The following is a 17,069-nucleotide window of genomic DNA, read 5'->3' on the forward strand; positions in this document are numbered from 1 at the left end:
ATCTGAAAATGCCTTCCCACACACACTGCACTTGAAGGGTTTCTCTCCCGTGTGTGTTCTCTGGTGAATTTTAAGAGCAGATGACTGTGAAAATGCCTTCCCACACACAGTGCACTTGAAGGGTTTCTCTCCCGTGTGTGTTCTCTGGTGTCTTTGAAGATGAGATGAATCTGAAAATGCCTTCCCACACACACTGCACTTGAAGGGTTTCTCTCCCCTGTGTGTTCTCTGGTGTGTTTTAAGAGCAAATGAATCTGAAAATGCCTTCCCACACACACTGCACTTGAAAGGTTTCTCTCCTGTGTGTGTTCTCTGGTGTGTTTTAAGAGCAGATGAATCTGAAAATGTTTTCCCACACACACTGCACTTGAAGGGTTTCTCTCCCGTGTGTGTTCTCTGGTGAATTTTAAGAGCAGGTGACTGTGAAAATGCCTTCCCACACACAGTGCACTTGAAACGTTTCTCTCCCGTGTGTGTTCTCTGGTGTTTTTTAAGAGCAGATGAATGTGAAAATGCCTTCCTACAAACACTGCACTTGAAGGGTTTCTCTCCCGTGTGTGTTCTCTGGTGTAATTTAAGACCAGATGACTGTGAAAATGCCTTCCCACACACACTGCACTTGAAGGGGTTCTCTCCCGTGTGTTTTCTGGTGTGTTTTAAGAGCAGATGACTGTGAAAATGCCTTTACACACACACTGCACTTGAAGGGTTTCTCTCCCATGTGTGTTCTCTGGTGTTTTTTAAGAGCAGATGACCGTGAAAATGTCTTCCCACAAACACTGCACTTCAAGGGTTTCTCTCCCGTGTGTGTTCTCTGGTGTTTTATTAGATGAATCTGGAAATGCCTTCCCATACACACTGCACTTGAAGGGTTTCTCTCCCGTGTGTGTTCTCTGGTGTTTTTTAAGAGTAGATGAATCTGAAAATGTCTTCCCACACACACTGCACCTGAAGGGTTTCTCTCCCGTGTGTGTTCTCTGGTGTTTTTTAAGAGCAGATGAATCAGAAAATGTCTTCCCACACACACTGCACAAGAAGGGTTTCTCTCCCGTGTGTGTTCTCTGGTGTGTTTTAAGAGTAGATGACTGTGCAAACATCATCCCACACAGAGTGTACCTCAAGGGTTTCTCTCCTGTGTTTTCTCTGGTGTACTTGAAGATTTGATGAATGTGCAAATGCCTTCCCGCACACACTGCACTTGAAGGGTTTCTCTCCCGTGTGTGTTCTCTGGTGTTTTTTAAGAGTAGATGAATCTGAAAATGTCTTCCCACACACACTGCACCTGAAGGGTTTCTCTCCCGTGTGTGTTCTCTGGTGTTTTTTAAGAGCAGATGAATCAGAAAATGTCTTCCCACACACACTGCACAAGAAGGGTTTCTCTCCCGTGTGTGTTCTCTGGTGTGTTTTAAGAGTAGATGACTGTGCAAACATCATCCCACACAGAGTGTACCTCAAGGGTTTCTCTCCTGTGTTTTCTCTGGTGTACTTGAAGATTTGATGAATGTGCAAATGCCTTCCCGCACACACTGCACTTGAAGGGTTTCTCTCCCGTGTGTGTTCTCTGGTGTGATTTAAGACCAGATGACTGTGAAAATGCCTTCCCACACACACTGCACTTGAAGGGGTTCTCTCCCGTGTGTTTTAAGAGCAGATGACTGTGAAAATGCCTTTACACACACACTGCACTTGAAGGGTTTCTCTCCCATGTGTGTTCTCTGGTGTTTTTTAAGAGCAGATGACCGTGAAAATGTCTTCCCACAAACACTGCACTTCAAGGGTTTCTCTCCCGTGTGTGTTCTCTGGTGTTTTATTAGATGAATCTGGAAATGCCTTCCCATACACACTGCACTTAAAGGGTTTCTCTCCCGTGTGTGTTCTCTGGTGTTTTTTAAGAGTAGATGAATCTGAAAATGTCTTCACACACACACTGCACTTGAAGGGTTTCTCTCCCGTGTGTGTTCTCCGGTGTGTTTTAAAAGCAAATGAATCTGAAAATGTCTTCACACACACACTGCACTTGAAGGGTTTCTCTCCTGTGTGTGTTATCTGGTGTGTTTTAAGAGCAGATGACCATGAAAATGTCTTCCCACACACACTGCACCTGAAGGGTTTCTCTCCCGTGTGTGTTCTCTGGTGTGTTTTAAGAGTAGATGAATCTGAAACTGTCTTCCCACACACACTGCACTTGAAGGGTTTCTCTCCCGTGTGTGTTCTCTGGTGTGTTTTAAGAGCAAATGAACCTGAAAATGTCTTCCGACACACACTGCAACTGAAGGGTTTCTCTCCCGTGTGTGTTCTCTGGTGTTTTTTAAGAGTAGATGAATCTGAAAATGTCCTCCCACACACACTGCACTTGAAGGGTTTCTCTCCAGTGTGTGTTCTCTGGTGTGTTTTAAGAGTAGATGAATCTGAAAAAGTTTTCCCACAAACAGTACATTTGAAGGGTTCCTCTCCCGTGTGTGTTCTCTCGTGTTTTTTAAGAGCAAATGACTGTGAAAATGCCTTTCCACACACACTGCACTTGAAGAGTTTCTCTCCCGTGTGTGTTCTCTGGTGTGTTTTAAGAGCAAATGAATCTGAAAATGTCTTCCCACACACACTGCACTTGAAGGGTTTCTCTCCCGTGTGTGTTCTCTGGTGTCTTTGAAGATGAGATGAATCTGAAAATGCCTTCCCACACACACTGCACTTGAAGGGTTTCTCTCCCGTGTGTGTTCTCTGGTGTTTTTAAGAGTAGATGAATCTGAAAATGCCTTCCCACACACACTGCACTTGAAGGGTTTCTCTCCCGTGTGTGTTCTCTGGTGAATTTTAAGAGCAGATGACTGTGAAAATGCCTTCCCACACACAGTGCACTTGAAGGGTTTCTCTCCCGTGTGTGTTCTCTGGTGTCTTTGAAGATGAGATGAATCTGAAAATGCCTTCCCACACACACTGCACTTGAAGGGTTTCTCTCCCCTGTGTGTTCTCTGGTGTGTTTTAAGAGCAAATGAATCTGAAAATGCCTTCCCACACACACTGCACTTGAAAGGTTTCTCTCCTGTGTGTGTTCTCTGGTGTGTTTTAAGAGCAGATGAATCTGAAAATGTTTTCCCACACACACTGCACTTGAAGGGTTTCTCTCCCGTGTGTGTTCTCTGGTGAATTTTAAGAGCAGGTGACTGTGAAAATGCCTTCCCACACACAGTGCACTTGAAACGTTTCTCTCCCGTGTGTGTTCTCTGGTGTTTTTTAAGAGCAGATGACCATGAAAATGCCTTCCCACACACACTGCACTTGAAGGGTTTCTCTCCCGTGTGTGTTCTCTGGTGTTTTTTAAGAGTAGATGAATCTGAAAATGCCTTCCCACACACACTGCACTTGAAAGGTTTCTCTCCCGTGTGTGTTCTCTGGTGTGTTTTAAGAGCAGATGAATCTGAAAATGTCTTCCCACACACACTGCACTTGAAGGGTTTCTCTCCCGTGTGTGTTCTCTGGTGAATTTTAAGAGCAGATGACTGTGAAAATGCCTTCCCACACACAGTGCACTTGAAGGGTTTCTCTCCCGTGTGTGTTCTCTGGTGTTTTTTGAGAGTCGATGAATCTGAAAATGCCTTCCCACACACAGTGCACTTGAAGGGTTTCTCTCCCGTGTGTGTTCTCTGGTGTCTTTGAAGATGAGATGAATCTGAAAATGCCTTCCCACACACACTGCACTTGAAGGGTTTCTCTCCCGTGTGTGTTCTCTGGTGTGTTTTAAGAGCAAATGAATCTGAAAATGCCTTCCCACACATACTGCACTTGAAAGGTTTCTCTCCCGTGTGTGTTCTCTGGTGTGTTTTAAGAGCAGATGAATCTGAAAATGTCTTCCCACACACACTGCACTTGAAGGGTTTCTCTCCCGTGTGTGTTCTCTGGTGTTTTTTAAGAGCAGATGACCATGAAAATGTCTTCCCACACACACTGCACTTGAAGGGTTTCTCTCCCGTGTGTGTTCTCTGGTGTGTTTTAAGAGCGGATGACCATGAAAATGTCTTCCCACACACACTGCACCTGAAGGGTTTCTCTCCCGTGTGTGTTCTCTGGTGTGTTTTAAGAGCAAATGAATCTGAAAATTTCTTCCCACACACAGTGCACTTGAAGGGTTTCTCTCCCGTGTGTGTTCTCTGGTGTTTTTTAAGAGTCGATGAATCTGAAAATGTCTTCCCACACACAGTGCACTTGAAGGGTTTCTCTCCTGTGTGAGTTCTCTGGTGCTGTGTCAAATTTCCAGTCCGATCCGTGCTGTATGCACGCTGGTCGCATTGTTGACTTGTCGTACCAAGCTGCTGTGCTGATGGCCTTTGCTCCATCAGACCAGCGTCAGCTGCAGACAGAAAATAAGAATATCCACACCATCTACACGTCAGTATCGAGCCATGGAGGAATGAATATATACAGTCACACGTGACTTACACGTCTATATTCATTCATATATTCACGACTAGCTGTACTACCCGGCTTCGCCCGGGACTTGGATCCACCACGTCCGGCCGCCTTTGTCTCCCCAGTGGCGATGTTCACACCACCACAGCAGTTACTCGTTTGAGGCTGAGTCGACCTAGGGGAGGCCCAGAAGCGGTTCAAATAATCGTCACCGGTGGTGGCCGTGAGCGGGAATCGAACTCGGGTCGCCGGGTTTGTAGCGTAGCGCTAACCGCTACACTACAATGCGTTACTCTTCCACACACACAGACACACACAGACACACACACAGACACACAGACACACACACAGACACACAGACACACACACACATACACAGACAGCGCTAACCGCTACACTACAATGCGTGACGCTTCCACATGCGAGGGTCACGTGACAGATTTGACGTCACAGCTCACTTGCCGTCCAAAAAATCTGCATTATTGAGCTCCCCCCACCAATAAAACACACAAAAGTGTATTTGTATAATGTTTGCACGGTGTACAGTCTGGAAAGTACCCACATGGCAAATTTCCAGTTTGTTGCATGTCGGGAAGTACGCTAAACATTTTAAACAGACAACACACACAATCACAACTTTGCCTTTTATATATATTTGGAGATGCAGTGAAAAAGCTTTCCCAAATTCATCACGCGGTTTCAGTTTTTTGATTTTCAGTTTGATTTATTTTGGTATAGTCCCATGAGCCATTCGGCTCTTGAATCGGGTGCAACCACAAGCAACAAAACAAAAACACGACCAAGAAATTCATCTTACAGTGACTATGTGTGACTGTGCAAACAGCACTGTCATGGCACGCAATGAGAGGGCAAATGTCATAAATATTCCTGTAAGCCCTCGCATCTTCAACATTAATGTTGCCATAGAAACGTTGTGGGGTGTTTTGCTTCATTGTAAAAAAGAAAAATTATTATTTGTTATTTTAATTTTATTTTCTATCTATGTGACTTTACCGAAAGAACCAAGAATATTAATTCCTGCAGTCACCAAAGTTTTAAGTCAAAACATTCACACACGTTGACAAAGCCTCACCTTGTGTTGTTGTGGGCAGGTCGCTTCTGATAACAAGAGCGGTATAGCAGCTCAAGCGGGCTTGGCCTGGTAACAAAAGAACGAAAATAAAAACTGCGTGAATATTTACAATAAAACAAAGTTACAAAGTAGCGAGCCGGGTGAAGACAAATCAAACTTAAGCGAGATAATTAAAGTGAACGCAATCAGGCGAGGGCAGGAGGCAAGGCCCCGCGTGGCTAGGCCCCGCGTTGTAAAGTTCCAACCTGGACATCGATTCCCATGCTCGCTGCTACTCAACTGACATCCCTACGAGAGAGAGAGGCTCTACCTTGGTAAACAACAACCACCACCACCACCAACCACAACGATGAGAATTTCTCACCTCGGATTTCAGTGCAAGCGCGCACACGGCAGCTTCCTGTTACCTCGCGAAAGCAGGAAGTAGTATGACGTCACTTCCCTCCCTAGGGCGGCTCTGTAACTGAATAAATTATGTTAATGAAGCCGGCCCATATGTCGAGGGATGGGGTCGTGGGTGCTGAACCTGTCGCAATAAACTTGCGACGCCTTTAACGGTCACATTATGTTAATGAGCCGCCAGTCACTGGGCGTAGCTTTGCCCTAACAAGGATTGCCACTGGACCGATATCGGCAGTGACCCGAGCGGAGGTGACGTCATGCTCAAGAGCGCGGTGAACGGGCGAGGGCTGAATACCTTGGTGACATGACGTCACTACCGAGGTACACCTCACCCTGGCGCTTCACGCCGATGAGGTAATGCAGAGTGGTAACGTCACAGAGTTGGAGTTTAAGTTGATTTAGATTCATTTTCCATTGCTCCCTCCCTTGGGTGTGTGAGCTCAGCAACAACGTGGACATTGTTGTGTGTGCACTGTGTGTGTGTACACTATGTGTGTGTACACTCTGTGTGTGTACACTATGTGTATACACTGTGTGTGTCACTGTGTGTGTGTACACTGTGTGTATACACTGTGTATGTCACTGTGTGTCACTGTGTGTGTACACTGTGCGTGTCACTGTGTGTGTACAGTGCGTGTGTACAGTGTGTGTATACACTGTGTATACCCTGTGTGTACACTAGGTGTATACACTGTGTGTACACCGTGTGTACACTGTGTGTCACTGTGTGTGTGTACACTGTGTGTATGTACACTGTGTGTACACTGTGTGTGTACACTGTGTTTATGTACACTATGTGTATACAGTGTGTGTGTACACTGTGTACACTGTGTGTGTACACTGTGTGTGTACAGTGTGTGTACATTGTGTGTACAGTGTATAAACTGTGTGTACACTGTGTGTGTGTACACTGTGTGTGTACACTGTATGTACACTGTGTGTGTGTACACTGTGTGTACACTGTGTGTATGTACACTGTGTGTGTACACTGTGTGTGTGTACACTGTGTGTGTGTACACTGTGTGTGTACACTGTTTGTGTCCGCATTCAACCGAACCCCGGCAAGGCCATCTACTTAATGACGAGAGAAAATTCACACGAAATGTCCTTTTCAATGAAGTCTTCCAGATGTAAATTGATACAAGCTTTTAATGAAGAAATAAAATCATCTAATTCAAAACACAACACAATTCAAAGATGTTTCATTTTAAAAAATTCAAAACGGAGCATGGGGTGCTTGCGTGAATGCGTCCTTCGTGTGCAAATGTTGTGACTTTCCTGGCCTGAAGGCCGTCAATGTGTTGGACCCTTATTGGTGCACAGCGTCTCAACAACAGCAGTGGGGTTTGCTTCAACCGATAGGTAACGAACATCCAGACGTCAATCAGCAAGGAGCATTTCTAGTCCTAGTTAGACAAAATCTACGTCAACACGTAAGACAAAACTACAATTCGTGTTGTAGAGAATGTATCTCCTATACGTGTAACTTTTAAGTGGTATGCCTTGTAACTGATGAATGATCCGAGTGTGCTACCTATTTCAAAGACAATGAGTTGCTCCAGATGCTTCGTGGAACACAAAAATACCTTTTGACCTGTATCACAAGAACAACGGGTCTCACCTGAGTTCTCTGTACAGGTTACTTTCAAACACACACACACTTTGTCCTAACATCACTTATTCAATGTGTGACCCTTACAGATCAAATGTTACAAGTATGCACAAAACCAGACAAGTATACATTCTAAATTATTGACAGGCATATTAACAAAATTGGATTACTGCAGTGAAATATACTGCATCACGTTACATCGTATTAACAAGAAGCTTTGAAAAAAATGTTTGCACAGTGTGCTTCACAGTGAATGTCATACATACTATTGTGTCATTCAAAACGAGTAGGCCATTGCATGCTGGCGTCTGAGTGAAAATGTAGCAAATTCTAAACATTACCTACAAACTACACAACTGAGATGACGCATCAATCATCGCCCCATACTGACAGGCTCTTGTCCACATGCAGGCCGGTGCAGGGCCACCACCTTGTGACAGATAGGGGCAGCTGCTACTTTGGGATGCTCTTCGAGTGTTTGTGATGAGACACTAAACTCCGAGTTGCTGGGGCGATTAAGCAAGCACCATGTAAAAGCCATTATTATGATAACATAGTGAATGCTTGGGAGCTTATTGGCTCTTGCTCCTGGTTAGAGATCTACCCAACCCACGGGCCCACAAAGACTGGCCGCCCTTACTCTGCAGGATGAACCTAGGAACTGATGTTCAACGTCACATTCCTGTCATTAAAGGCCTGTGACAAAGGTGCATCTATTGGAGCAACATCGTCTCTGGCTTACACATCTACCGGGTCTCCACTTGACTTTGTATTGTCTAGAAGCAAGTCCACCCACACCTCCACTTCCACAAACTGCTGGGAGTTGCCTCGCTCTGCCTCAGTCAGAATTCTCCTCCTGCTTCACGTTGCTTTCATCAATGTAAAGGTCCCATTCTGGAGATGAATCTTCATCTTCACATTTTACCTTCACTTCTTTGCTCTTCACCATCACTTCTTCACATTTCACCTTCACCTCTTCATATTTCACCTTCACCTCTTCATATTTCACCTTTATACCTTTAAAAGTGTCCAAGCTGGGATTTTCGTCCGGTTCTTGTTTCATGAGGGATGGGCTCATTGTGGCACTTTGACTTTCACAAGCTGATTTCAGACTCCACTCCTTGTGGATCTTCCGATGCTTTTGTGTTCTCTGGTGTCTTCGAAAATTTGATGAATGTGCAAATGCCTTCCCACAAACACTGCACTTGAAGGGTTTCTCTCCCATGTGTGTTCTCTGGTGTGTTACAAGATTACATGAATCTGAAAACGCCTTGCCGCACAGAGTACACTTGAAGGGTTTCTCTCCTGTGTGTGTTCTCTGGTGTTTTTTAAGAGCAGATAACCATGAAAATGCCTTCCCACAAACACTGCACTTGAAGGGTTTCTCTCCCGTGTGTGTTCTCTGGTGTGTTACAAGATTACATGACTGTGTAAACGCCATCCTGCACATCGTGCACCTGAAGGGTTTCTCTCCCGTGTGTGTTCTCTGGTGGTTCTGAAAAACTGATGGCCATGCAAATGCCTTGTTACACACAGTATATTTGAAGGGTTTCTCTCTTGTGTGACTTCTCTGGTGCTGTGTCAAGTTTCCAGTCCGGTCCGTGCTGTATGCACGCTGGTCGCATTGTTGACTTGTCGTACCGAGCTGCGCTGAGTGCCTTTGCTCCATCAGACCAATTCTGCAGAGGAAGCGTCAGCTGCAGACAGAAAAAAAGAATATCCACACCATCTACACGTCAGGCACAGAGGAATGCACACGTGACTTACACATCTATACTTATTAATATATTCATGATGTAATGAAAAGTTTCTCAAATTTATCAGATTTGATTAACGCCTTCCCGCACAGAGTGCACCTGAAGGGTTTCTCTCCACAGGCTGCTATGGCACACAATGAGAGGGAAAATGTCATTAATATGCCTGGAAGCCTTCATATCTTCAAGATGAATGTTAACCCAAAACTCTAAGCACACAATTTCGGCTGTCTGACTACAAAAGGAATATTTATGAAAGCTAAATTCAGCTGACATAGCAAAGGGTGTTGAAAACAATACTATCTGTGTTATGCAGAAATGCATGAATTAATGTTCAATCGCAACTAAGAGGTGTGAATCCAGGCTCAGATGTCCTTGAATGCTGGGATGTACAGATCCGACTTCAGCTGAATGTGTGTGTTTTGTAAACTTCCTGTTTCCATTCTTATAAAGAGTTCCAGAGGAAAACAAAAATAAACTATTGTTTTGATATAACCTGTCGTTTTCAACAGAGTTAATAGACTTTACTGCAAACACAAACTTGACACTGTCACACACTGCCATGAGTAAACAGGTGGTGGTGTGACCAGAACCATGCCTGGCCACCTTCATCTGCTCAGCATTAATTCTTCCTCACTCCACCAAGTAATGAATCGAGGATCAATCAACATAGCCGAGGCTATCCGTGTCTCTGTCTCTCTCTCCCCGTGGTGAAGGTGTTCCCCTCCACACATTCAGAGTCAACAGCGGCACGCGCTTAGCGTCTTTGACTGATAGATACATTGACGCACGTATTGTTGGTTCTTTCAGTAAAGTCACGTAGATAGAAAATAAAAATAACAGATTAAAATTAATAAGATAAAGACCACTTGTGTTGCGATCGAAACCTCGTGGGTTTTTGCTTAATTTAAAAAAAAAATATTTTTCATTTAATTTAGTATCCGTTATTTTTATCTTAGTTTCTATCTACGTGACTTTACCGAAAGAACCAAGAATATTAATTCCTGCAGTCACCAAAGTTTTAAGTCAAAACATTCACACACGTTGACAAAGCCTCACCTTGTGTTGCTGTGGGCAGGTCGCTTCTGATAACAAGAGCGGTATAGCAGCTCAAGCGGGCTTGGCCTGGTAACAAAAGAAAATCAAAACCGCGTGAATATTGACAATAAAACAAAGTTACAAAGTGGCGAGCCGGGTGAAGACAAATTAAACTTAAGCGAGATAATTAAAGTAAACGCAATCAGGCGAGGGCAGGAGGCAAGGCCCCGCGTGGCTAGGCCCCGCGTTGTAAAGTTCCAACCTGGACATCGATTCCCATGCTCGCTGCTACTCAACTGACATCCCTACGAGAGAGAGCGAGGCTCTACCTTGGTAAACAACAACAACCACCACCACAACAACCACCACCACCACCATGAGAATTTCTCACCTCGGATTTCAGTGCAAGCGTGGATCGGCAGCCTTCTATTATCTCGCTACGTCACGCGGTTAAGCAGGTAAAGTGACGTCACTTCTGGGGTAAGAGACACACCCCTCCCATAATGAGCGGCTCTGTAACTGAATAAATTATGTTAATGTTAACTGGCCATATGTCGAGGGATGGGGCGTGGCTGCTAACCCCGACGGCTTCAACGGATACATCATATTCTTAGTTTTTTCGGTAAAGTCACGTTGAAGAGAAACAACAAAATAACAAAATATATATAAAACAATAAAAAATTCTCACGGCGTTTGAGTTATGGTCGAAACGTCGTGAGAATTTTTTATTGTTTTATATATATTTTGTTATTTTGTTGTTTCTCTTCAACGTGACTTTACCGAAAAAACTAAGAATATGAATTACTGCAGTCACGAAAGCTTTAAATCAAAATTCGGATACATCATGTTAATGAACCACCGTCACTGGGCGTAGCTTTGCCCAAATAAGGATTGCCACTGGATTGATATCTGCAGTGACCCAAGGGGAGGTGACGTCACGCTCAAGAGCGCCGTGGACGGGGTTGGGGGAGTGAGAATACCTTGGTGACATGACGTCACTAGCGAGGTACACCTCCCGCTGGCACTTCATGCCGATGAGGTCATGCTGAGTGGTGACGTCACAGAGCGGGTATGGAGTTTAAGTTGATTTAGATTCATTTTCCATTGCCCCCTCCCTTGGGTGCGTGAACTCAGCAACAACAACGTGGACATTATTGTGTGTACGTACACACACAGTGTGTGTGTACGTACACACTGTGTGTGTGTGTAGTGTACGTACACACACACACACATTTGAGGCTGAGTCGACCTAGGGGAGGCCCAGAACCGGTTCAAATAATCGTCACTGGGTGTTGGCTGTGAGCGGGAATCAAACTCGGGTCGTTATGTTCGTAGTACAGTGCACTAACCGCTAGACTACCACCACACACGTTACACACACACACACACGTTACACACACACATTACACACACACACGTTACACACACACAGTACACACACACAGTACACACACAGTACACACACACACGCACGGTACACACACACGCACGTTACACACACACAGTACACACACACACAGTACACACACGCACGGTACACACACACAGTACACACACACACAGTACACACACACACGGTACACACACACACAGTACACACACACACAGTACACACATACAGTACACACGCACAGTACACACACACGGTGCACACACACGCACGACACACACACACGCACAGTACACACACACGGTGCACACACACACACGCACAGTACACATACACGGTGCACACACACGCACGACACACACGTCACAGTACACACACACACTCACAGTACACACGCACAGTACACACGCACAGTACACACACACGGTACACACACACGCACAGTATACAAACACATTATACACACAGTACACACACACAGTACACACACACGCACGATACACACGCACAGTACACACACGCACAGTACACACACACACACGCAGTACACACACACACGGTGCACACACACGCACGGTACACACGCACGGTACACACACACACGCACAACACACACAGTACACACATACACGGTGCACACCCACACAGTACACACACACGCACAGTACACACACACAGTACACACACACGCACAGTACACACACACACAGTACACACACACGGTACACACACGCACGGGACACAGTACACACACGTACGCACGGCACGCCCACCCTCCTTCAGTCACGTGACTAAGGTTGACGCGCCGCCCCGTCTCCCGAGGTGACCTCTTGGCTCTCTCGTCTCTCCTCGACACGTAGATTCATTTCTTACTCTTACCTAGAAACGTCATTGTCTGTCTGTCTGTCTCTGTGGACGCAGCTTGCGAGGAATTGTACTCACAAACTGTGGGGTTTACGTTTCAAATAAAGTGCCCAGATACCACGCGATAAGCCCCGTGGTGAGCCAGTCCTATTCCTATTTCCAATCCGTCAACATGAAAGTAGTTAAATTAACAATTTATTACTAATCTCCATATATATCAAAGGCAAAGTTGTGAATGTGTGCGTCTGTTCAAAATGTTTAGCGTACTTCCCGACACGCACCAAGCTTGAAATGTGCCATGTGGGTAATTTCCAGACTGTACACCATGCAAACATAAAATACACTTGTATATATTTTTTGGGGGGGGGGCGCGCAATAATGTATAAGCATGAAAACACCACGATACATAGGACTTACTTTGATTAGAATCTTGGAATTGATTGTGTACATGTTGAAATTGGTAAATGTTCATGATTCTGAGAATATGTGTAATTCTGAGCATCATAATGACCATATTGGAATTGTCATCATGAATGGGGGTACAATAATTTTTTTTATAATAGGAATGCGGTTTTGAGCATGACTTGATATTTCAGACTCATTTATGACAATAGATTCACGATTAAATTGCGATTTTGTTTTGCTCATCAATCAGGATACTGTTAAGGATGCGCATGCCCATAAATTGTTGAAATGACTAGAAATGCAAGTTGTGTATACTCTCCAACCCCATTCCTCTACCTACCCATTCCCTTGACGGGCTCCGTGCCCACTTAAACCCATGGCGGTGATGATTCCACCTCTCGCTGTAACAATCAAAGCACCTCCAACTTCTGAATACAAAGGTGCTGGTTGGTGCAACGCCAAAACACATCGTCAACGTCGCTCCCAAGCCCGCCCTACGTTAGTTACATCGTCAGAATCAACAAAAGAAAAAGTTCCACAGAGGAAACTAAAATTACATTACGCAATCCCCAAAGCTGCACGCGGTATGCTACATGACTCGGAGAACAACGTCAGACTTCAAGACTTGCATCGCCATCATCATCATTCTTCCTCTCCACAAGTCATCGCACGTCAATATTCAACAAGTTGCACACACGTGCAAGTAACCTCTCGACCCGCCACCTGCACAGTTAACTCGATCAGACCCGGGGGTCAAATTAAAATTGTGTCTTTGGTGACGTATTACAATCGTTGTCAATGATATAATTCGATGCACGTACAGCAACTGCTGTACGTACAGCAACTGCTGTACGTGCATCGAATTATATCATTGACAACGGCGTCCGCTTTTGCGATATCTGCGTGTGGTCTTTTAATTATATAGATAAGTAGTCAGTTCATTAGTAGGGGGTTCCTCTATAAGGAATTGTAATTGTAAAATGTATTACTTAATAATACGCTTCCAGGCCTCACTTAGCTTGTAGCAGTCAGAGCAGTTAAAATGACTGTACATGTAAAATAAATTTTATTAAAACAATTTAATTTAACGTAGGTATAAAATAAATGTAATTTAAATAAAATCAATGTAATTTATTTAAAAAAAAATGTATTTAAATAAAATAATTAAATTTAATAAAAATTAAATTTAATAAAAATTAAATTTAACGTAGGTATAAAATAAAATTAATTTAAATAAAATAATGTGATTTATTTAAAAAAATTAATTAAACGTAGGTATTAAATAAAATAAATGTAATTTAAATAAAATACATTTAATTTATTAAAACATTTACTTTAACGTAGGTATAAGATAAAATAAATTTAAATAAAAAAATGTTTATAAAAAAATTTAACATAGGTATAAAATAAATTTTATTTAAATAAAATAAATGTAATTTATTAAAAATTTATAAAATTAATTTTAATAAATTTAGTTTATTAAAAATTTCAATTTTATTTTACGTGGGTATGAAATAAAATAAATTTAAATAAAATTTAATTTATTACAAAATTAAATTTAACGTAGGTGTAACATAAAATAAATGTAATTTAAATTATTAAAAATATTCATTCATAAAAAAATACGTAGGTATAAAATAAGTTTCAATTAACTTAATTAAAAATTTAAATAAAATTTAACGTAGGTATAATATAAAATGTGATTAAAATAAATCAATACAAAAAATCCCTACCTCCGTGACTTTACCGAAAGACGCAAAGAGTGTGGACCCACGTGACATCAAGGCTGTCCTAGTCTAGGCAAGGCCTCAGGGTGTACCGGGCCTTTCACAACAACAGCAGCAGCAGCAACAACAACGGTTCCCTTGAGAAAATACTTTTAAAAAAAGTCAACGTAGCTTACCATGATACTCGCGAACTTTAATGATTAAAATAATTAAAACAAAACTGAACACTCACACGCACATTGGCGCGCGGCGTTCAGCGTGCAGGGCATTAAAAATGGTAGCGTCCTCCCGCGATCTGATTGGTCGCAGCGTGCCAAAGTGGGGAGGGGAGGAGGGCCAGCGATCCGATTGGTCGAGAGGCAAATCTGGGAGCGTCTCCGGCGATGGTGCGCAGCGATTGGTCAACGGTTGTCCTATGCTAATTAATTTTAATCTGTATGCTAATGTACTATATTTATCCATACTCATTAAGTTTAATGTTTATCCTAAATTAGTAAAAAATTTATGCTCGTTTAGTTAACATTCTATGATAGTATCGTTATATTTTTTTTATGCTATAACAGCAGTGCATACTGGCTGTCGTGGTACCTGCTATAATTACAGCAGTGCATACTGTGGTGGTACCTGCTTTCACTACAGCAGTGCATACTGACTGTGGTGGGACCTGCTAAGGTTACAGCAGTCCATACTGCTTATATGCTTTATCACGTGTCGTGAATGTGATAGTTTCATCCCAGAAATGGTGTCCTTGACCGGCCCAGAGCAGACATTTCACTTTGCCTTAGAACCTGAGGTGGCACAGCATTAGCAATTCCAAGTTCGTTATGTGACCAATAGCAACGAATTATGTGGCAAGCATTTGAAATGAGTAGGTTATGATGTACTGTACTTCACTCTTATCGACCATTAACATAAGTCTGTGTTACTGGCGTTGTGCTGCCTTGGCCGGTACCAACTTCTTCTTTGACCACGTGGCCCACGCAGATGAATGGTCTACGCGAGTCGAGCGACCGATGGAGAAGACCTATGGGGGCACGCGGCGGGAGACTCTCAGGCGAAATCGTGGAAGTCGCGTGACAGAAGCCACGAGTGGAGGATAGATGCATGCTGGCAAGACGTCGTCTTCAGTTTAATTTAAGTTTCATGTGTCAGGTGTAGAGCCCTGTGAACCGTGCGGCCCTTGACTCGGGTGCAACCGCAACAAAACAAAAACGTGAACAAGAAACATCTTAAAGTGACTACGCGCAAAGAGAAAAATCCAGGAAAAAAACAGCAGAGTCTTCCAGATAAAAACAACCGTGTTTCAACGCTGCGTGCAAAAATCCCAGTGGGATGCAAGTCAAACAATAACAACCATAAGACAATTTAGATTAAAGTTATCAGGCTAACTCTGTACTACAACAAACGTTTTCAAAATCACCAAAACAAAGCTACAAAAAACAATAGGCGAGGCCATAACCGATTCAGACAATCGTCACTGGTCTTTGCCGTGAACGGGGAAGCAAGATAACTGTTTGGTCTGATCAATTAATGCTGTTGAATCAGAGATGATTTTGTTCGTTTTGGTAACCAGGCTGTTGGTGGGATCTCTTTTTATTTTTGTATAGCTGCCATCGTTGAGTAGTTCTTGAATTTTGTTATATTTTTTGTCCATGATGACAGTGGCATTGCCCTTGTCGGCTGAGAGGACGACAATATCTCCCTTTTTTAATTGAGATAATTCAAATCACCTCTCCAACAAAATATCGGATCCACACACCGAAAAGATAGACGTCAACAAAGTCGTAATTAATCGCAGTAACAGTTCCATTTCTGATGGTCTGAAATTCGTTTTAGCTAAAGGTCTAAACTTTGCTGTCACACCGAGACACATACCGGTTAATAATATCATTGCCCATGTCGACATTGCACTCAAGGGCTTGAGTCACATCTCTGCAGACGTAGCAAGATCTGAAATCGCTAAGTTGCCACCTAACATCAGCAAAGATGAACGCTTGGAATTAGTAGTGTATAATAGTGTATATTGTAGTGTATAGTAGTGTATATTGTAGTGTATAGTGTAGTGTATAATAGTGTATTGTATAGTAGTGTATAGTATAGTGTATAGTAGTGTAGTGTATAGTAGTGTATAGTGTAGTGTATAGTGGTGTATATTGTAGTGTATAAGTGTATAGTCTAGTGTATAATAGTGTATATTGTAGTGTATAGTAGTATATATTGTAGTGTATAAGTGTATAGTGTAGTGTATAATAGTGTAGTGTATAATAGTGTATTGTAGTGTATAGTAGTGTATAGTGTAGTGTATAGTAGTGTATAGTGTATTGTATAAGTGTTTAGTGAAGTGTATAGTGTAGTGTATAGTGGTGTATATTGTAGTGTA

The sequence above is a fragment of the Petromyzon marinus genome, unplaced genomic scaffold (genome assembly GCF_048934315.1).
Source record: "Petromyzon marinus isolate PM22_M1 ecotype Great Lakes invasive population unplaced genomic scaffold, UKy_Petmar_22M1.pri1.0 PM_G_Scaffold_14, whole genome shotgun sequence".
NCBI lineage: Eukaryota > Metazoa > Chordata > Hyperoartia > Petromyzontiformes > Petromyzontidae > Petromyzon > Petromyzon marinus.